Genomic DNA, 19589 nt, shown 5'->3' on the forward strand with positions numbered 1-19589 from the left:
CATAACCTGAGAGTGTTTTCAGAGAACACAAAATATTTCCTCTTGTATTTGGTACTTACAGTGTTGGCAAAGCAATAAAATTAATGTCACTTTTCTCTTTATCTCAGTTTATTTGGGTCCCCAAGTTTTTCAGAGTCATCTCTCCCTGGATGACCAAGGGGCCAGATAATTTTCCCAATGTTATTATATTTATATGTCCCACCTTATTGTTCTGATAATTCATCAAAGTATTCTACTGGCTTCCTTGCCAGGATTGCATTTTTCATTCCTAAAACAGTTCCTTTGTTTTGTAAAACCAATCTAGGGCAGAATTTCACATCTCACTTCATGATTTAGATTTTCTTAACAACATCTTCTGAAATAAATTATCAAAGACTTTCTGAAATTTCCTAAAACTTTATATTAAATGGTTCTGCATAATCAACGAGAAAGTCAAGATTTTTTTAGGAAATTATAAAAGGCATGTTTCACTGTTACTGGATCAGCCATACTTAGCATTAAGCAGATTTTTTAGTTTGCTAACATATACTTCAACATTTCTTTCTTTTTCATTTGGTTGAGATGATCTTGATCTTAAAGTAAAATACATGCAATGTTCTATTGCTTTGGTATAGCAGAATAGCCTATTTGTAAGGGGAACTTGCATGATTTTGTGAACAGCTATCAGTCTTGATTGATGCCATCTGCTCTGGGAGGTTTGTTACTTTAGCATGTCAATCCTGCAGTTTCTCTTCTGATACCTCAGTGTTTGACAGGCATCCATCTACAGTAATTAAATAGAATATCTAGAGACTGACTGCATTTTCAATTGGTAAAGACTGATGGGAGGATGTAATGTAGTCTCTACAATTGTATCTTGTAATTTTTAACTGCCCCTTTGATCCAGCAAATTCACTAATTCTGTTTTAGATATTTTAATTTCTCATTTGTTTGTAGAAGTGTGTCTCTTTACATTTGAAATATCCTCTCAGTTCTCCTTCATTTTCCCTTGCCAGTTTACGTTCCTGTCTTTTGGGTTAGCCAGGGCTAGATTTCCTTTTCCTGAAGGTTACCTGTTTGGTTCATCATGCTGTGTTTGTTTTTTCTAGCCTTCCTGCTTCCTTTTTGGTTTCAGGGTATGCATACCTTCTGTGATGCAATTATGGTAAGCTTAAGTAGTTCCATGTTGAGGGTAAATATTGTAATGCCTCCACTTCTGACTCCTTCTCTGCACTTCTGTCCAACTCTCTCCTCCCTCCAAATGCAAAAAATTTAAAGGATTATATTTTAATATCAGTGCAGTTTAAGTGCTATATTGTTATTAGGCTTCTATCTGCACCCGAGGAGGCTTTATACGATGTTCTGTATTTCCTGTCTTTCACCAGGCTGGGGGGGGGTAATTGTGTAGTAGCTTCTTTATTTAGGACTGGCCCAGACCCAAGTCTCTACACTTCTAGAAATTGCATGAAGTGCAGTTGTGACACAAACAAGCAACAAATACGATTTCAAATAAAGGTCCTGCCAAGGCGCTTTGAAGGGAAATGATGAATTCAGATTGCTCAGACCATTTGATGCTGGAGCAGGCTTCAGTGAGTTCAAGGGCACTAGCAGGGTTTTGGAAAAAAGCTGAGTGTGTTATCAGGCTGGTGGTCTCTAGAAAGGTAAGAGCTGCTTTGTTTTTTTTTTTACACAATGATCCTGTTTAACCATGTTTGCTAAACAAGTAGCTGGGAAAAAAGAATAAGAAAAATCCTGGTTTAAGACCAAGAGACACACATGCTTTGTTTTAGCATCTCTCTGCCATGGTAGGACAAACTGCTTTAATCAGTTTCAAAAACCATGCACAGCTCTGGAACCCAGAGGAAAAATAGAGGCATTTAAAGGAAAATGCCCGGAGCACTGAGAAGGGGAGGAAAGGGAGGAAAGAAGTGACATCTTGCCTTCTGCTCACTCATTGACTGGAGGAATATGATCTGTACAGGGAGGAAAAATTAGGGAAGGATCAGGCAAAGCTCTGACTATGAACAAATGGTTTGCACGTAGAGCCTGGCTATGAGTGACACCAGATGACTGGACTGCAAAGATGCAACCAAATCCACACAGGACAAGCTTAGACTGGGGAACCTGGGAGTGCTCCAAGTCTGGATGAGTTGGATCCAGTTCCATTCCAGTTCCCTTCCCTGTGGGTGAGCATGGAAGCCAGGGGGGAGCTGTGCATCCTTCAAGCCCCATCATTGCCAGTTTGGGCATCTCAGGAGCACAGCAGGGCATAAATGTCACTGCACATGGTGGAGGCCACTTCAGAGAGAGTGTCACCAGCTTCAGAAGAGTGTCATCGACTTCAGCATGGTGGAGTGGGCCCTATTTGGCTGTGGCTGACTGAAATGAATAGGAGAAGTCTCTTTCCTGACGTAATTGCAGGACTGACACCTTTACAGAGAATAAGCAGCAATCTCCAGCTTTATATTAAGTCCTCTGTGGCCATGGCAGTAAGACAACATTACATTCACTGGGATTCAGCTTTGAAAGGAGTTGCATAAAAGAAAACAACAGCACCACCATACTTTTTAGAAGAAAACTAAAGAAGAATTTTTTTTTTTTGAAACTGACCCTTGGCAGCCTGTTTAAAAGAGCTTGAAACTATCTGAACTACACAAGAAGGAAAAAAAAAAAAAAAGAAGAAGGAAAACATGCCCACAAGGGCTGAAAAATCACTTCAGTAATAGATGGCTTTTAACTTTACATCAGAAAATGTTTGGCAGGCATAATTTTAAAGTGTTAGGAAAATGTGTGTGATGACTGTTTGGGTGAAAGAGCAAATGTAGTCCACAGTGAGATTTATCAAATGTTCACATAAGCAATCAGAATCTGGCAGGGCCAGCCGCCCGTGGAGAGGGGCAAAGAGGATCACAGCTCTAAACTTTGAAAATTTAATGAAGCCCACTGACTTCTCACAGGAAGTTTTTTTTGAGCATGTTCATGTGTCATGGGAATGCTAGTGAGCAGAAGGCTATGACAAAATGCCAGCTATAAGGCATAAGGGAAACAAAGCACTCCAAACCCCACCAAAATCCAAACCAACCTTTTTCTTTTTTTAAAGCTGCAAATATTCTTGATGTCTCAAACCCTTGAGCATCCTTATGTGTTATCCTTAATCACACAAACAAACCTATCGACCTGAATGGGGTTATCAGGAGTCTTCCAGGATTGGTCTCTTTTCACAGAGACCACAAGAGCACCAAATTTCCTGGGGCTTCCATAGGAACATGTACAGAGGCTTGAGCTCCAGTGGAAGGAGCAGACAGTGCTGTCTGGGGGATTCATGAAAGCAGGAGCTGACTATATGTTTACAAAGGGAAAGAGGGACATCAAGGCAAAAAAAAAAAAAAAAAAAAAAAAAAAAAAAAGGAGCTATGGGGCTAGGGGGGAAACAAGCAGACAAAAAATGCAGTATAAAAAACAATGTAGTTTTCCTTAGTTTTATGCTACAAATGTCAAAGCAGCTTGCCTTTGTCATTTTGCTGGAATAGCATCCTATCAAAGTGTATTTTTCCAGCATCTTTTGTAGCACAAGAAGATTTTAAAAGAAAGGTTTTATAGTTCAGACACCTCATAGATCTCCCCTCCCACTGCTTGACACATGACCTTTTTGCAGTGAGCGATGACACCTGGGAAGGTGTGTGCTGGGGAGATTCCTTGGAGTGTGGGGCTGTGACAGCCCCATGTACACCCATCCAGAGTGCTCCTGGCTCCTGTGTGCCAGAAATGAGGCACCAAATGACACACCCAGGCAATAAGGTGTCCAGACCTGATGTGGGCTTTTGGAGAGTGACAGAGGTGCTAAAAATATGTAACAGCCAGGCCCTGCTGTAAACGTCAGAGGAGGGAACCAGATGGGTGAGTCTTATGCTCCTTGTAAGAGCCTTGACAGGTTGTGGGTAATTAGTTTGTGTAGACTGGAGGCAAGCCAGCAATACCTTGGTCTAGATCCCACACGTGGGAAGTATGAGTGGGAGTTGGGTGTACCTTGTGTCTCCCAGGAACAGGCTGTGTCCTACATGTAAAAAGTCAGAATTTCATCCTGTTTTTCACTTTCGTCAGAACTGTGCTGACTTTCCAAATCCCCAAGGATACATGAAAGTCATATGTCTGTTTGGCCCAAATTGCTAGCAACTCATACTTTCCATATGAAGCTCACCATAAAATAACAAAAAAGAAATTACTTAATTGAATATGTTTGGAACCTAATATCAGAGGAGTGTAACAAATAGGAAACAGTCAAGCACCATACAATCAAAGAGTTAGGGAGAAGTTACAAATTTCAACACACATGCAGCTGCCTTGCGGAAAAACAACCAAAACCATTACATTTAACATGGCCATGCATATATAATAATTTCCATCTAGACATGGAGAAACACTTAACATATTTTGCTTGAGATTTCCCTGTTGTATTTTCTGGAACTAAAAGGGAAACTGTGAAACTCTGCAGCCAAGTGATTAGTCTAAGGTCATAGGGCAGGAGATCTGGAAGAAGAAATTTGGAGTCTCGGTAATGTACTTTAACCACAATACCATTCTTCAGTCTCTTTCACACTGATGACTTTGGAACTAGCTTTAAAAGATCCAGTGAGAAGCAAGATGGGAGTGATAGATAGCTACACTAGATAGCCAAAGGCAACAAAAAAGATTAGAGACATGTGGGGGTATTTCTAAACAAAAAGATTAAAACCAGAACTATTTCATTTAGAAAGGAAAACAGTAAAAGATGATGGAATTGAGGTATATAAAATAATGAATGGTGTGAAGGAGAAATCAGATGCCCTTCATAAAACAAGAGGGCACCTAATGGAATTAAAAAAAGGCATTAGCTTATAAATGAATAAGGATATCACTCCACAGCTTATCTCTCAGCAACCTGTGGAACTCTCAGTTGCAGGACATTGATGCAAGTACTTGAGGAAGACTAAGGAAAAAAGGAAAGACTGTATGCAGCCAGTAATAAACACAGATTTCTGAGTTAAAGAAAATGCCTCTTCAAAGCCACAGTTTTCCCTGAAAGAACCACCTCTCTCCCTGAGAAAGAGCTAACAGTTTTATTCCTGACCAGAGTTCTTCCCAAAGAGGAATGCTCCTGCCTACTGGTTTCTCAGGACATCTCTTCCTTGAAAAAGCATTACCAAGCCTCAGAAATAAAGTTTTCTGCTAATAGCAAAAACCACGTCCTCATTTTGCCTCCAGGAATCCCAAGCTATTTTTGTACCACAGAGGCCACTGTAAGGAAAAGCTGGAGGATATGGAAGCTTGCACTTTCTCATTTTGTCTCTCAGCTCACATCTGCAGCCATCTTGAACTCCACTGCTTCTTTCCCCCTTCTCCAGAGCCAAGCTGCAGATCCATGCAAGATTTCACCTGGACCTCATCTCTTGAATGCCTAGAATAAACACATTGGCCTTTTGTTTGTCCACACAGGCAGGAGTCCTACCTGCTCTCCCTTTTGACTATGTTTGAATTCCTCCCTTGGACTTGCACCAGTCTTCAAGGCTCTCCCTAACTTCCTTGCATCTGTGAGCCCCCTTTGATAACCAGGGTATAAATTGTCCTCTGCCCACTTAGTCAGCTCTTTTCTCATTTTCTCCTGTAAGGGTCTCCATGCCTTCACCTACAGCCACCAGCTGGGACAGCTGCCCTGCTGTCCATCACTCTGGGCCCTCTCCCATACAGATGTTAAGCCTGTCAACCCCCTTTCCTGCCGTCCCACTTAGAGCAGAACAGGCTGCTGTAGATAAATGGTGTCACACCTGCCTGTTAGTGGCAAGCCAGGAGTGTGTGTTTACCTTGTGTGAGTGGTCCTTAGCGCATGGATTATCTCTCTTTAGTGTTTAGAAAGGATTGGGTGTAATGGGTACATAATGGGCTGCAGAAATGATAACGATCTGTGAATTATTCAGCACCGGTCCCCTGTGCTGAACGGCCCATCAGCCTCTGTTAGGGCAACTTCATTAAACCTCTTGGTGAGTCTTGCCTTGTTTAGAAAGCATCCTGGGGAGACCGGCATAAGTATTTTAGCTACAGACCCACATTTCATTCCATTCCATTCCATTCCATTCCATTCCATTCCATTCCATTCCATTCCATTCCATTCCATTCCACTCCCTAGGTCCTGGCGAACCTGGCGCTCCTCCCTCCTTCCCTTGACATCTCTGTGATCATGCTGATGGACCTGTATTCACCTCGTAAGCATCTCTTCCACCTAATGCCGCCGCCAAGTACAGTTCACGGAGGGAAACAAAGCTGTTTTAAGGCAAAGCGCTCTTAGGAAGCAAACTTTCAGCTGCTCCGGCTTGGCTTCCACCAGTAATTCGGAGTTATATTCAACACCTGCCCTCTCCTTTCCCTGCTCTCCTGGCAACACTGATGGCAGCAGATATTATTAATTGTGGAATACCTGCAGTGCTCTGCTGCAGGAGGGGAGATGGTCCTGCCCCACCAGGATTTACGGACTGGGCATGAAAGCAAATTAGCGTGCTGAAAGTTGGCTGGGTGACTGGATGATGGAGAGGATGTTTTGAAGTAAAGTTTGTAAGAGAGTGAGAAAAAGAAAAATGGGCTTTTTGCTCATGTTTCTTTGCTGAATCTCCTCTCTTATAGAATGTGCTAAAAATAAAGTGAGTGCCACTAAAGAAATCATAGGAAAACTGCAAGCATTAAAGGTCTAATGAGGAAAAAATTGAATAACTATAGAAATAGTTTTGCAGCTGGAATGAAAATAAACTAAGGATCCTATGTGAAGAGCAAATCAGAAATTCCTCCCATTGACAAAACTTATACAAAAATTTCACTGATTATAAAAATAGATATTGATTTATTTTTTTCTGTGAAAAATTCTGTGTTTTAAATATGTTTCTGTCACTTGGTGTTTTTCAATTTTCTACCTAAGGAACATTCAAAATAAATAGTGGTTTTCGGGTATGGAAATTGATTGTTGACGCATGTATCTATATACACACAGACACATATATATAAATGTGTATATTCTTTAAAAAAGCTAACTATTTGGCCCATTGACAGAAATGTTGATGAAAAAACTTAGTCAATCATAGCCTATTGGTCACAACTAAGGTCACTGAGGTACCTTTTCGGAAATATTCTCCAAGTAGCCCAGGTTTTAAAGCCATGCACAAAACAGAGTGTTACTAAATTTAAGGTCTCACTTTAAATGCTACATCTTCTAGATAGTGCATCCCAAAGTGTTCTGGGAAACTATTGCCTAAACAATTGCCCAGTTTATATGCACATTTATTGTTATTTAGCTTGAACAGCTACTTCTCTCCTCTCTGGGATTCACTACCTGTGTGACTTGACAGGGAATTTTCATATCACTTTGCAGACTACACATTCCTAAAAGGACATTCAAGCCTCTTCCAATCTCCTTTCAAAAGACAGACTGCCCATTCCCCAGTCAGCCTTCTAGCCGTGGTTCCAGCTCAAGCTCACTCTTCTCAAAGATGAATGCTTGGAGATTCACATTGTGCTATAGATTAGGTTTCACCCATGATTTATGCAGAAATACTAACATTTCCTCATGTCTGCTGGAGATATTTTGCCTGAGCCAACCTCCCATCATTTCTACCCGATCCAATCATGATGTGGCTTCAGAGATCACCTGTGAGAACTAAAATCTGACAGGTGAAGTCTGACAAAGCCCAGTACAGCAGTTCTGTTCCCACAGCAGCAGCCTGTTAGACAGCGGCAACCACAATCACAGAGTCAGAAGTGGGATGCACATGCCTGTGGCTCTGTCCTGCAAATCACCCCGAACTATGCCAGGGAAAATAAGGGAAAACCCATAGATGCCTATCCTGAACCTGAGGTCTGAGGCAGAACTGAGTCATAAACGCTGGCTGAGGGGGAACAACCACAGATGTAAAGGTCTTGTCTGAGAATGAGGAGCAGAAAGAGCCATTAACCTGTGTGAGACAGAACTCCTTTTCCTACCATCTTCAAGCAACCCTGCTGTTGAGAGGTGGTTTTTTCAGTTTTGGGTTTTTTTAAAGGCTTTCCCCTGTCCATAAGTGCACTGGGCAAGGAAGACTAGTTGAGTAAAGGCCACTAAATAACTTGTCAGGTTGAGTTGTCCTTTGCCCCAGCAAGCACTCCTAAACTTTGCATCCCTCACCCGCAGACTTCGGCTCCCAACAAACCACCTGCAAAGTCTGCACAAAGCTGCCAACCACATCAAACCCTGACTTCCACCGCCAGTGGGGGAAGGCAGCCAGATGAGGAGCTGTCAGGAAGAGGTTATCAGGTGAGCCATTCACTTCATAAACACGGGATTACAACTGAACTTTCTACAGCATCAGCTTTGGCTCATTTGGATATGGGATGTTGTTCATTTGATTACTGGATTAAGAACATGATTAAAACGCACATTAGAGAACCCAAGATTATTAAAGCTACAGCATACATCATCAATATGGAATGTGCTAATGGCTTTCACTTCTACTTTTTTTTTTGAAGGTGTTATCAGCTAGGAAGATAGTAGCTACTCCCTTCTCCTGCCTAGACATTCTCTAAACATACATACTCAACCTAATTTACCAAAGAAGTAGAGAAAGAAGAGAAGAAATCTCTGCCTGCACGAGTAGTAAAGGTAGGCAAAATAAAAATGAAGATTTACATTTTATATTTGTCTCTTTCTAAAATCAAACTTCTTTCTTTAAAAAAAAAATGTATTTTATGGAAAGCGGGACAACAGAAATCTGTATTTTAACACAGAAAAACAAATTAATGCTTTGTGAAACAACACAGAAGTCAATGGCACTATACCAGAGATGAATTTTACCCAGGCTGTAAAAAGAAAACATAAATGCAACACAGACCAACAGAAAAGATTCCATTTAGAGTAAGAATTATGTTTCTGTCAGAAAAAAACCAACAACTAACTAAATTTATTTCCTGGAAGGAGATCCAACTTGGCTCCGCTGCAACAGCGTAAAAGGATCCAAAATAAGTAACAGCAGGCATCTCTGCTAAAATTTGCTTCTGATCAACATTATTTTTCCTCTGGTACAAGAGAAGAGTTGAACATGTTCTGCAAGTGAGGTACAGTAGTTTACTGCACAGAACATGAGAAAGGAGGCTAAAGCTCTGGCAGTTAAACCTCTGCTCAGCCACAGAGCCAGTACAGGGTCTTAAACAAACCATATGCACTCTGTGGAGTTAATTCCCAACTAAATGCTTTCTATTTCAGACATACATGCTCAAATTGGAGCAGGGGGAGGGGGTGGAATAGTCTTAATTACACCCAAATTCTGTGCCTGCTTCCCCACACATGGCGGGGGGGGGATGTCAGGTCAGACCCTCGCTGCAGCGATGTCAGCAACACTTGAGGGAATGTCAGCTCCCTGAAGTACCAGCATCTTCCTAAATTCATCTGATGACATGAAGGCAGGAACTTTGTATTGTGCTCCAGTGGAGACAGTTTGTATATACCAGCACACATTAATAAATGAAGAGTAAAGTACTACAACCACAATCTGTACATCTGTGTCTGCTTTATGGCATCCTGAAAATATTTCTAAAGTAGTTGGAATACAGAAAGCAGAAATTATCATTCCTTCCCAGCTAGGCTCATGTGAAATGCTTTCTGACTGTGACTGGCAGATTTGGTATTTCGTTAATAGTGGGAGACCCCACTTTGAATAATGTACAAACATTTGTTATGATCAGTGAATATTTCCCTTCACATCGTATTTTCTCCATACATAAACTTACCATAATCCAATAAAGAGCCTATGTGAGCAAGTCTTCTACATGCAGCCTTTCCACTCTGCAGGGGAAAGCCTGGCTGTTTTTTGCAAACAATGTTCATGCAATTTTTCATTTCTGCCTGAGTGAGATCTGCAGTGAATGGAAGTTTTCCTCGTGCAAAATCTTAGGGTGTTCTTAGGGTGTTCCAACATAAAACTGAAGGTTTCATTCAGAGACATGTAGTAAGAAATGCCTCTCAGAATCCTGAGTAAAAAAACCTGCACTAGACATGAGGAAATCGTTCATTTAAAAAAACCCACAATATCAAAACCCAACCAGGGAACTACACTGAGGTGACAAATGAAACTCTAGTGAGGAAAAAAAAAAAGAAGAATAATCAAAAGCCAACTGAGTCCTAAAGTTTCACTGCAATTTGTCTTTCAAAAGTGGATGTACACCAAATACTCCCCCTAAAATCTTACATCTAATTCACTCATGGTCAAAATGGAATTTACATTAAGTCAGTGTTTCTAAGGGACAGAGGAACACATAAGGTCCAGACTTGACTTAAATCCAGAAGAATTCCACTGAAATCAATGGTTACAGCAGTGCAAATCAGCAAGAGATCTAAATCTGTCCTAGCTGATTCCAGATCTATCTTTTATTTGCTATATGGCTTCAGGCAAGTCAGTGACCTTCTTTTTATTTCTCAGTTTCTCCATCCGTAAAATGGTGATAATATTGTTGTAATACATGGAGATTGGGGGGACTAATTAGCTCTCTAACATGGTCTGGATATGGAAATTTCTCGGGATCAATGATTTTTAGTCACCTCCATCATCTTTATTGACTCTTTATAATCCTAATAGTTGGCTTTTTGCTTGCTTGCATGTTTCTCTTAAAAACCACAAGCCATTGCCTGGCATCCTTATTCAAGTTTTACGCTGTTTACTTCCATGGCAGGATTCACATGAAAAAACCGAGTACAAAATTTGGAATTGGCCCCAACAACAAACAGTGAGGCTATTTCAAACAAAACTCATAAATCACGGCATGAAATTAATACCGTTTACGTTCGTTTTTTCAAGAGCGCAGTTTATTAACTGATGCCCAAACAACCTGGGCACAAACAAGAAAGTCGCAAGTCTTTCTTCACCCTTATTTGAACAAAGCACGCTGCGCTGGCATTTGAAGGGACAGCCGGTTTTGTTCAAACAGTTAAAGCGGGGAAAAATAAATAACGAAGAACAACCCAACCTGAAAACACCCTCACGTCTGACAGCTCTGAGAGGGACCTCTAGCGTGTGCTAGAACATTTTGTGTTGTGCTTCGGGCGCAATTAATACACCAAAATCACCGCAGTCATTTTGAATAGGCAAAGGGAAGTTTCGCCAAGTGCCTCCGATCCGCGGGGCCTGCATCCTTCCGCGGGCCGAGCATCCTTCCGCGGGCGCTGCCGAACCCCACCCGCAACTATTAAATTGACACTTTTTTTTTCTTTTTTCCTTTTTTTTTTCTTTCTTTCTTTCTTTTTGTTTTTTTTTTTCCCCGCCGCACTCGGCGTGCGCAAGGACCCAACTTCCCCGGTCACACCGGAGTTTCCCCATCCCCACGCCCGCAGCGCCCAGCCCCCTTCCTTCCACGGCCCCCGGGAGCTCGGGGGCAGCTGAAGCTGGAAAGTTGCGTTCCAGGCCCAGCTTTTCCTCCGGGCTCGTGACCGGGAACAACAATTACGGGAGCCACCACCCGCACCGCGCCCCCCCCGCGCACCGGGCGCTGCCTGCGGGCACCGGGCGGTGCGGCGCGGCCCCTTCCCTTCCCTTCCGTCCCCTTCCCTTCGCGGCCGGGGAGCAGCAGCCCCCGCCGCCCAGAGAGGGAAGCGTTTCGCCCATCTTTAATTCCCCCGAACAGTCCGAGCACGCTCGGTGCCCGCGGGGCGCGCTCACATAAACTTGTACCGCGCTGATTGGAAACAGGCGGCGGGCGGCTTGCTTTCTTCTCCCTTTTTCTTTTTTTTTTTTTAATTTTTTTTTTCTTTTTTAGCCGGCGGACCCGGCTCCCTGATCCGGGCCGGCGTCGCACACAGGGGACGGGGCAGCGCTGTGGGTCCCGGGGGACACCCGCGGTCCCGGCGCGGAGGGAGAACCGCGGGGCCGCCCTTCCCTCCGCCGCCCCGGCAACAAAGGGCGCCGCGGGGGGCTCCGGAGGGGGCGCGGGCACGGGGGAAGGTGCCTCCCGCTCCCGCACAGACACACACACACACACACAATGGCGGCCCCCTCCTGCAGCCCGGCGAGAACAATGCCAGGCGCGCAGCCCCAGCGCGGAAACACTACTCACGTTTAAATTAAGCACATGCCCCCACCGTCCCTCCCTCCCCCCGCCCCGCACACACCGCCGCCGCCGCCCGAGTCCCCCCATCGCAGCGGCGGGGAAAGGAGGCGCCCCCCGCGCGGCCCCCTCCCTCCCTCCCTCCTTCCGTCCTCCCCTCCTTCCCCGCTCCCGCCGCTCGCCGCCCGCCTCCCCGCGGCGCTGCGCGGGGGCGCGGGTTGCGCGGGGGAGCGCGGCGGGCGAGGCGGCCGCGCCGCGTCCCCGCGCGGGGTGCGAGCGCCCGGCACATGCGTGGAAGCGAGAGGCGCCCGAGTCCCTCCGCACCCTCCGCTGCAAACAACAACAATCCCGAGCAGCCCTTACCTGGAACATCGGAGCCGCCAAAGTGTCCCTTTTTTTTTTTTTTTTTTTCCTCTCCCCCCCTTCCTTTTTTTTTTTTTTTTTTTTTCTTTCCCCCCTTCTTTCTCCCCTTTCCCCCCACAACTCACACTTCCGATATTTCTCTCTCCCGGCAGCGGTCTGCTCTCCTCGCTACACCAGAGAGAAATGCAATAGCTTGGCTAAGGTAGACAGAGCAAAATACAGAGAATAGTTGCTCCAGGGCTTTGAAACCCCTCAAGGCAAGGATCAGGATACAATTAGCTCATGTCTCTACCTCCAGTCTGAATCAATCTCCGAAATAAAAGTTAAATTAAATTAACTGATCACACGGGCATAAAATTGATCTCCTTCGAAACGTGCATATAGAAAGATATATATATATATATCTCGCGTGTATATTTTTTCGGATTTTTTTTGTGGAAAAAACAGTCTCATTTCAGCCTACAACTTGCTTTTTACTCTCCTCTTGCACAGAAAAGCTGATTTTAATCGTTGTGATTAGTTTTGATGTAACGTTTCCGCGGGCGATTTCTGCAAATGGATGGAGTGTTTCTTTGCCAGAAGAGGGAAAAGCAGCAGATGATGATAATTATAAGGATTGTTGGTTGTTTCTTTCTTCCTTTCTGTCTCTCTCTTTCTTTTTATTTGTATTTAGCTCTGTCTCTTCACTTTCTCGAGTTGACCTGACATTGCCATTGCACTAAGGTCGCACAACTTGTTGATTAGGATCACCTCCCGTTTTGATCGAGGGATATGGGATAATTTGGCAGTGGAGCAACACATTTTCTGTTCCCTTGGCTATGTAACTTCCCAAATGACGTGTATAAAAATAAGCACATGGAGTCTGCTTTGCCCCAGTCGAGTCTGAATCAATGCCTGGGGGTGATACACAAACTCATTTCAAATGTTCAACCATGCAGAATTGCAAAAAGATTGAAGGAGTTGCACTGCATTTTTAAAATTTTTCTATATGTGTCTATCTATATTTATTTTTTTTTAAGCCGCAAAATTAAAATAAAACAAATCCGTGTAAGCAAATCCTGGAATTTACCACTTAGGTTCATGTGACATCTTTCCAAACGCTACTAACTTTCCTTCTCCAATTACCCAATTACAATGGAGCCTTGCCTTTTTAATTTTCTTTACCCTGCAGTTTGCCGCTGCCTTCTCCTGAAGACAACGAAACCATAAATAGACGAATAATTTACAAATCCTATTCTTGGTCACTTTTCCCTTATTCTACCTTTCTTCGCCTCCCACGCCACTGTGTATTGCTTTGTTCAAAGCCTCTGCGCAGAGAAGCTGTATTAATTTGTTGTTGTTCCTGTTGGAGTGGACTATTTTGTCATAAACCCACGGGTCACCTCCCATTAGTGTCACATCCTCGCTGTATACTTTTGTGAAACGGTATGTTTCTAAGCACTTCACAGTCCATTAATTCAGGGACTTTACTGACATTTCTTAGGAGAAAGACCAGGCTACGAGGCCAAAGCTGCCCAGTAAAGCCCCTGAATGGAACCAGACTTGTCCAGAGAATATCTGCAATTAGCTGTTTATGATAAGTTTTTAGTATTTTAGAGAAAGTAATGCAAAATATAACAATCGTCTTTTCTCCTACGGCAGCTGCTGCAGCCTAAGGAATGACTAATTCTCTTGCTTAAAAACGCATCCAACCCAATGCATTCTTTTTGGTTTTCCTCTTTTCTTTAAGTGATAAGCCTAATAACATGGTAGGACTTCCCATGGAGGAATCTCGCACCATTTGCGAATGCTTTGTCATTCTGTTGTAACGAGAACAAATAGGTTAATTAACCAGGAATGGCTGACAGAAATTAAAAGGAAAAGCTAGAGTAATCGCACGCTTACGTGCCCCAAGAAACGTGGCTTCATCTTCAAATCCTATTTTTAATATTCTTCCAAAAACTAGCAGCGCACGAGAGGGAAAACTCCCCTCAGCCATATGCCCCTTCCCCAGCTGGGTTTGTATGAAACAGGATCATTGCAACCCTTACTAATGTTAGGCAGCTTGAGCGCAGTGATTTTTAAAGTACTTAAAGCTGGTTCAACAATTTAAAGGTTCTCATGGTTTGTCAGTTCACAGTAAAGAAAAATTTCAGTTTTCCATCCAGATGAAATAAAACCTTACATAAAGTCCAGTACACCTGTGTCATGACCCAACTTTATTTCTGTATTACAATGTGTCAACACACACACAAAAAAAATTATGGCCTGTATATGTGACTTTTAAATGCTTCACTGCACTTCTCTTTCTAATAAATAAATAAAGCCATGCCAGCAGCCTGGCACTCATTAGCGACCTGCATAATACAGAGAAAAATAATCAGTAAAGGAACAAACTTTAATTTCAAGCTAGCAAATGGCTATTATGGTGAAAGGGGAAGAAAAATAGCAATATAGCATCCTTTAAAAATATGAAAAATATCCTTGTATAGTTATTTTACCTGCAGCAAGGAGTTTATCAAATGATGTCAGCCCTAGATAAGAAAAGGTATATTTTCTCACGAAGTAAAAAATCATATTATTTTTTACCTTAAGGAGGCTCATTTGGTAAAACTTTCGTCTCCAAGACAGAAAATCATGGGCTGAAGTGGGATAGGGTAAATGCCCACAGGGGCAGCTGCAAGCCCTTTTGGGTAGATATTGCTGCCTCAGTTTGCCCACTATCATATCAAGATGGGACTGCAGCATGGTTCTTCCCTCTACACGGGGATACAAAATATGAGCACATGAGTAAAATGGAGATTTACTCAAAGTCGATATTAACTGCTCCACTGAAGTACTATCTGCATCTCTTTTCACATGCAAATTAATCGTTTCCATAGTAAGTCCCCGGAAGAGGAGAGAGACCCTGGCTCTGGTTATTCTTCTCACAGTTTGCAGTATCCTCAGCCTTCACTGTCTAAAATCAGGCCTGAGTTTACTATTGATGAGGCCAAACTCTGATCTAGGGATGTATTTTGACATTGGTAGTGTTCACAAGATATTAATATAACCCATATGGGCTGCCACATATATCTAAATAAGATAGCAGTGTTTACCTTTATTAACTCCTGGGAGGTAATTTGCATACAAAGGAGAACACATTAAACCAAATTCTGTTCCATTTTACTTGGAGTTATCTTTTTTTAAACAGGTTTATAAAAACTACAACATGTTTGTGCATTATGAATATTTTACTGATGCTGAATAACAACCTTAATGAGCTCAAACTGAGCTCAGTGTTTGACTTCTGAATTTTTCCTCAAATCATCACCTGTTCACAATTAGCCTCTGGAAAACTACAGTAGTTTTTCCATATCATTGTCAATGTTAACAGTTTGGAAAATTGCAGCTTTTGAACAGGCAGGTTTTCCAACGGCTGCAGATCATATGTGTCCACTTGCTAAAGGGCATTATTTCTGATTTAGCTATAATCCTGTCTGGAAACAAGTACTTTGGCTCTTCTCAGGAAAGCCCTCTTGTCAGCTTGACCTTCTCTTAAGAGTTCCATCCTGCAGTTCATGGACTTCATGTGTGCTGCAGTCTTGTTTCAAAAATACTGAGAAGAGCAACTTAGTGTGGAAATATAAAGCTAGCAACTGTTTGCCTGCGCTAGATATTTTGTCAGTGGGTCTTTTTTCCTTTGAGAAAAATAAAAAGGATTTTGCATTGCATTTGAATGGGGGAGATTTATAAACACACTTTTCCAGATTGGTTTTCCCCAAGGAATGCTAAAAATAATGTATCTTTTTCTTTATTACCAGCAATATTTTGATGCAGTATTTGAAGAAATAGATTTTGTTATTTAGCCGTGAAATGGATTGAACAGTGTGAACCCTACCAAACAGTGAAGTAGCCTAAGCAACAACATCACTTCTGCATTTGTGAGAATTCCAGGGTGTTGGATCTTCTATAGGAAGAGAACTGAACTTGAGCAGCAGCAAGTGCTTCTGCCATATTTCTACAATAGTCCTTGTGTACTGCTTGCACTAATGTCCTTTGGCTGCTGGTTAAACAAGACCAAGTTGAACAAAACTACTTCTACATCCCACTACACTTCCTGGTTATGTGGTTGTCCCTGTGTTATGCAATGCAAATCCATACAGAAACAGGAATGGTGGATTTCCTTGTGGATCCCTTAGCTCTGGCCTCATGTCATGACCAGATATAGCAGTTCTGCCTGACAGTCACTCTAAGAGGGGGTGATGGCTCTCTCTGCATCCCAGCACCAAAATCTCTTGTGCTGCAAGCTCCTTCAGTTGTCTGCAAGCTCCAGAGAGTAACATCAGACTTGTTGAGTCGCTGTTTTAAGGTGAAATAGTATCACTAGAATGGGACATGAGGCTAATTTTTTGTAATTTTATCATTGGTTTTATCATTTTATCATGAAAACTCCCAAAGTGAACTCCCTTGTCCAGAAACATAATTTTTTACAGAAGGAGTGTACAAAACTCTTCTTGCTCCCTTGTGAAGCTATGGATAATCTTACAGTCTGGATGGTTAATCAAGGGATCACAGAGTAGTTTCACAGAAAGCCTCTCTTCAGGTTTTGGGGGCTGTTTTGTGAGTGTCTTTTGGAAACCTTTAGTGCTTCTAAATCCCTCTGCCAGCAATGGAGGCTAGAGGTGCTAAAACCTCTAGCAAATCACGACACTTGTGGATAGGTTAAAAAGGTTAGAGTGTTGCCTTTGAGCACGTAGGTTTGAAAATGTGAACTCTACCCTGGTGTCATTGCCTCCCTTGTGCATATGCATTTATAATTAACTTCGGGAAATTCTCTTCATTTCTCTCGTGTTCTCTGCGTCTCTCTTCCCTCCCCAGTTATTCTTTCCCCTGAGAAGCAGCTCCTCTGCTTGCTTGGTGATTGCAGAGGCTTTCTGGGGGGCACAAGAGGATAGTACCACACTTTGTTTCCTACCGTCAGACATTTCTGTACAGAAAACCTGTCTCTGCTGCAAAATAGGTGAGAAAGGACCCATTCTAAACAACTTGTGAGGGCAGAGGCAAGTCAGAGTTCACCTCTGCTCCTGCTGTCTTTGACTGGATTTCCCCAATGCACATTAGAAACCTCTAGCCCTCACTGCAAGCCAGATGGTGTTTTTTTCAGATTAGTCAATTTGTCAATTAGTCTTTTGCAAAAGGATTAATGCACTCTTACAGTTATTGTAAGCTTTTCTGGGCTGGATCATGTGAAATACAGCAGGGTTGAATATGGAAGGAGCCTCAGATGGTCTCACTGTTCAGAGAGACTATGCAGAATTCAGGGCATAACTGATAATGTATCTCATGAGATTGTACAAATTGCTCTAAGATCGTTCCAATTTAACTGCTCAACTCATTCTAATTAAAGACTACACTGAGGAAAAGTGGGTAAAATGTGCTTTTGTGGGTATGTGTGTGTAGGTTGGGGGAGAAGGGAAATCATAAGGAGACAAATAAGCATTTGATTAACTTGTTTTGCTTTTTCATATTTCAATAGCCTATAACAGAAAACATGGCTTCTACAGGTAGTATAATCTGCCTCATTCTCAGTTCATCTAGTCCAGAAACACCCAGTTTTACTTCATGGTCCTATTGCCTGGGCCAGATCTGCTCATGAGAAGCCCTATAATACAATGGAAGTACCTTCAGGGCACCATAGAAATCTATGTTAGTGTATCTCTGTGCATCCTTTGGGTGTCAGAATCTCTCTGCATTCCTACCTATAAAAATGATTCCCTGAGCACACCTATATACACAGACACAATGAGCAGAGGTCTTTGGTGTTGTTAAATAATAAAACACACCAACAACCTTCCCTCGTGGGTTTTTAGCATTAAAACTACCATTCTCAGAAGTGTTACTCAAGTGTACCTTGAAATTTCAGAAAGAAAATTGACATTGATGTTACAGCATTATCTTTCAACAGAGATGTGTTTCTAAACACTCTCCTCCAGAAAATGTGTGATTCAGCATAATATGGAAATACATGAAGATTATTATTTGAAGTATGAATTTCTACCCAAGATACCATCCTACTGAACTGAGGAAATATTTCAGAGTGATACACAATACAGCTGCAAGAGAAACTCAAGCTGTGAAATCTGGATTTGTGTCTATGTTTTGAATAGCCCAAAGTGGCTATCCAAAATCTGGGAGTGGGTATTCAGATCCGGGATTTTCAAGGATCTGGATAAAGAAAAGGGCAGATCACAGAATGTGAACACGGCTGTTGCTTCATTCCATTCTCCAAAACCAGTGTATTCCAAGTCTTTAGACTTAGAAATACTGCTTGTAAGGAGTGACCTGCAGATTTTGTTACAAGATTAGTTTTCTAGAATCATTGTAGAGTAAGTGTATCTTAAAAGGATAAGGATATTTGAAGGAGATACTCACTACCCTTCTGCTAAAGAAGTAGCAAGTGTCTGAAACAATCTATTTCCAAAGCAAAAAACATGTTCTTATTCGTCTTATATTTACGTGTGGCAGAAATTATGTTATGCCTTCAACATTATACATGAACTTTGAAAAACTGGTGTTGCTAGCATCTCCTTTCTTTGTAGAAACAGGAATCTGTAGAAAGCAGTGGAGCTTTTCTGTTTTGAATAATTTGGAGAAATCCACTTTTAAATCAATAATGCTTTTCTCCCAGCCACTTCCTGAAAAGCAACAGTTTTTCACATACTGATTTTATATCACTGTAATTTTCTGGGTTTGCAGAGAATTACAGGACCTGGGCTACTCTGGCCATATTTGATGGATGAATTTATGCAAAGTAGGGAAGTTGCTTAAATGTTAAGTACTGTGTGTCTCCTTCTTGGTTCCATATATAGTGTATATATCCCAGCTGCAGTTATAAAGGTAATTTTCATGTTTTATTAATGTCTCAGTAGCTATTTTTATATAAGAAAAATGTAAATGTATATAGTAGGCGGTGATAGACAACAGTATTTTTGGGGCAATGATAGCAGTCAGGGATATGAGCCTTGTGGCCTCATCACAATCCATATTTGTTAATTTCTTGGTCAAAACCAGTGGCTTTACCAGAAGCTCATCGATATTTTAATCCATGCCCTGCTGGTCCTATCACAGCTGCTAAAGGGGCATGAAGAGACCTACAAGTTAAAGAGGATTTTAGTTGACTGCCTGTGAAAATAAACACAGTC

The 19589-nt window shown here is 42.1% G+C and overlaps 1 protein-coding gene across 1 annotated transcript in view; it reads right to left on the bottom strand.

The window, feature by feature from the left end:
- The window catches only part of KCTD1 (potassium channel tetramerization domain containing 1), a 101388-nt gene extending 88725 nt beyond the window's left edge, over positions 1-12663 (bottom strand). Inside the window, exon 1 of the mRNA XM_077185082.1 lies at positions 12552-12663. The gene's annotated coding sequence lies outside the window, so the exon portion shown is untranslated. The remainder of the gene's footprint in view (positions 1-12551) is intronic.
- Between the last annotated feature and the right edge of the window lie 6926 nt (positions 12664-19589).

The sequence above is a fragment of the Agelaius phoeniceus genome, chromosome 1 (genome assembly GCF_051311805.1).
Source record: "Agelaius phoeniceus isolate bAgePho1 chromosome 1, bAgePho1.hap1, whole genome shotgun sequence".
NCBI classification, from domain to species: Eukaryota; Metazoa; Chordata; class Aves; order Passeriformes; family Icteridae; genus Agelaius; species Agelaius phoeniceus.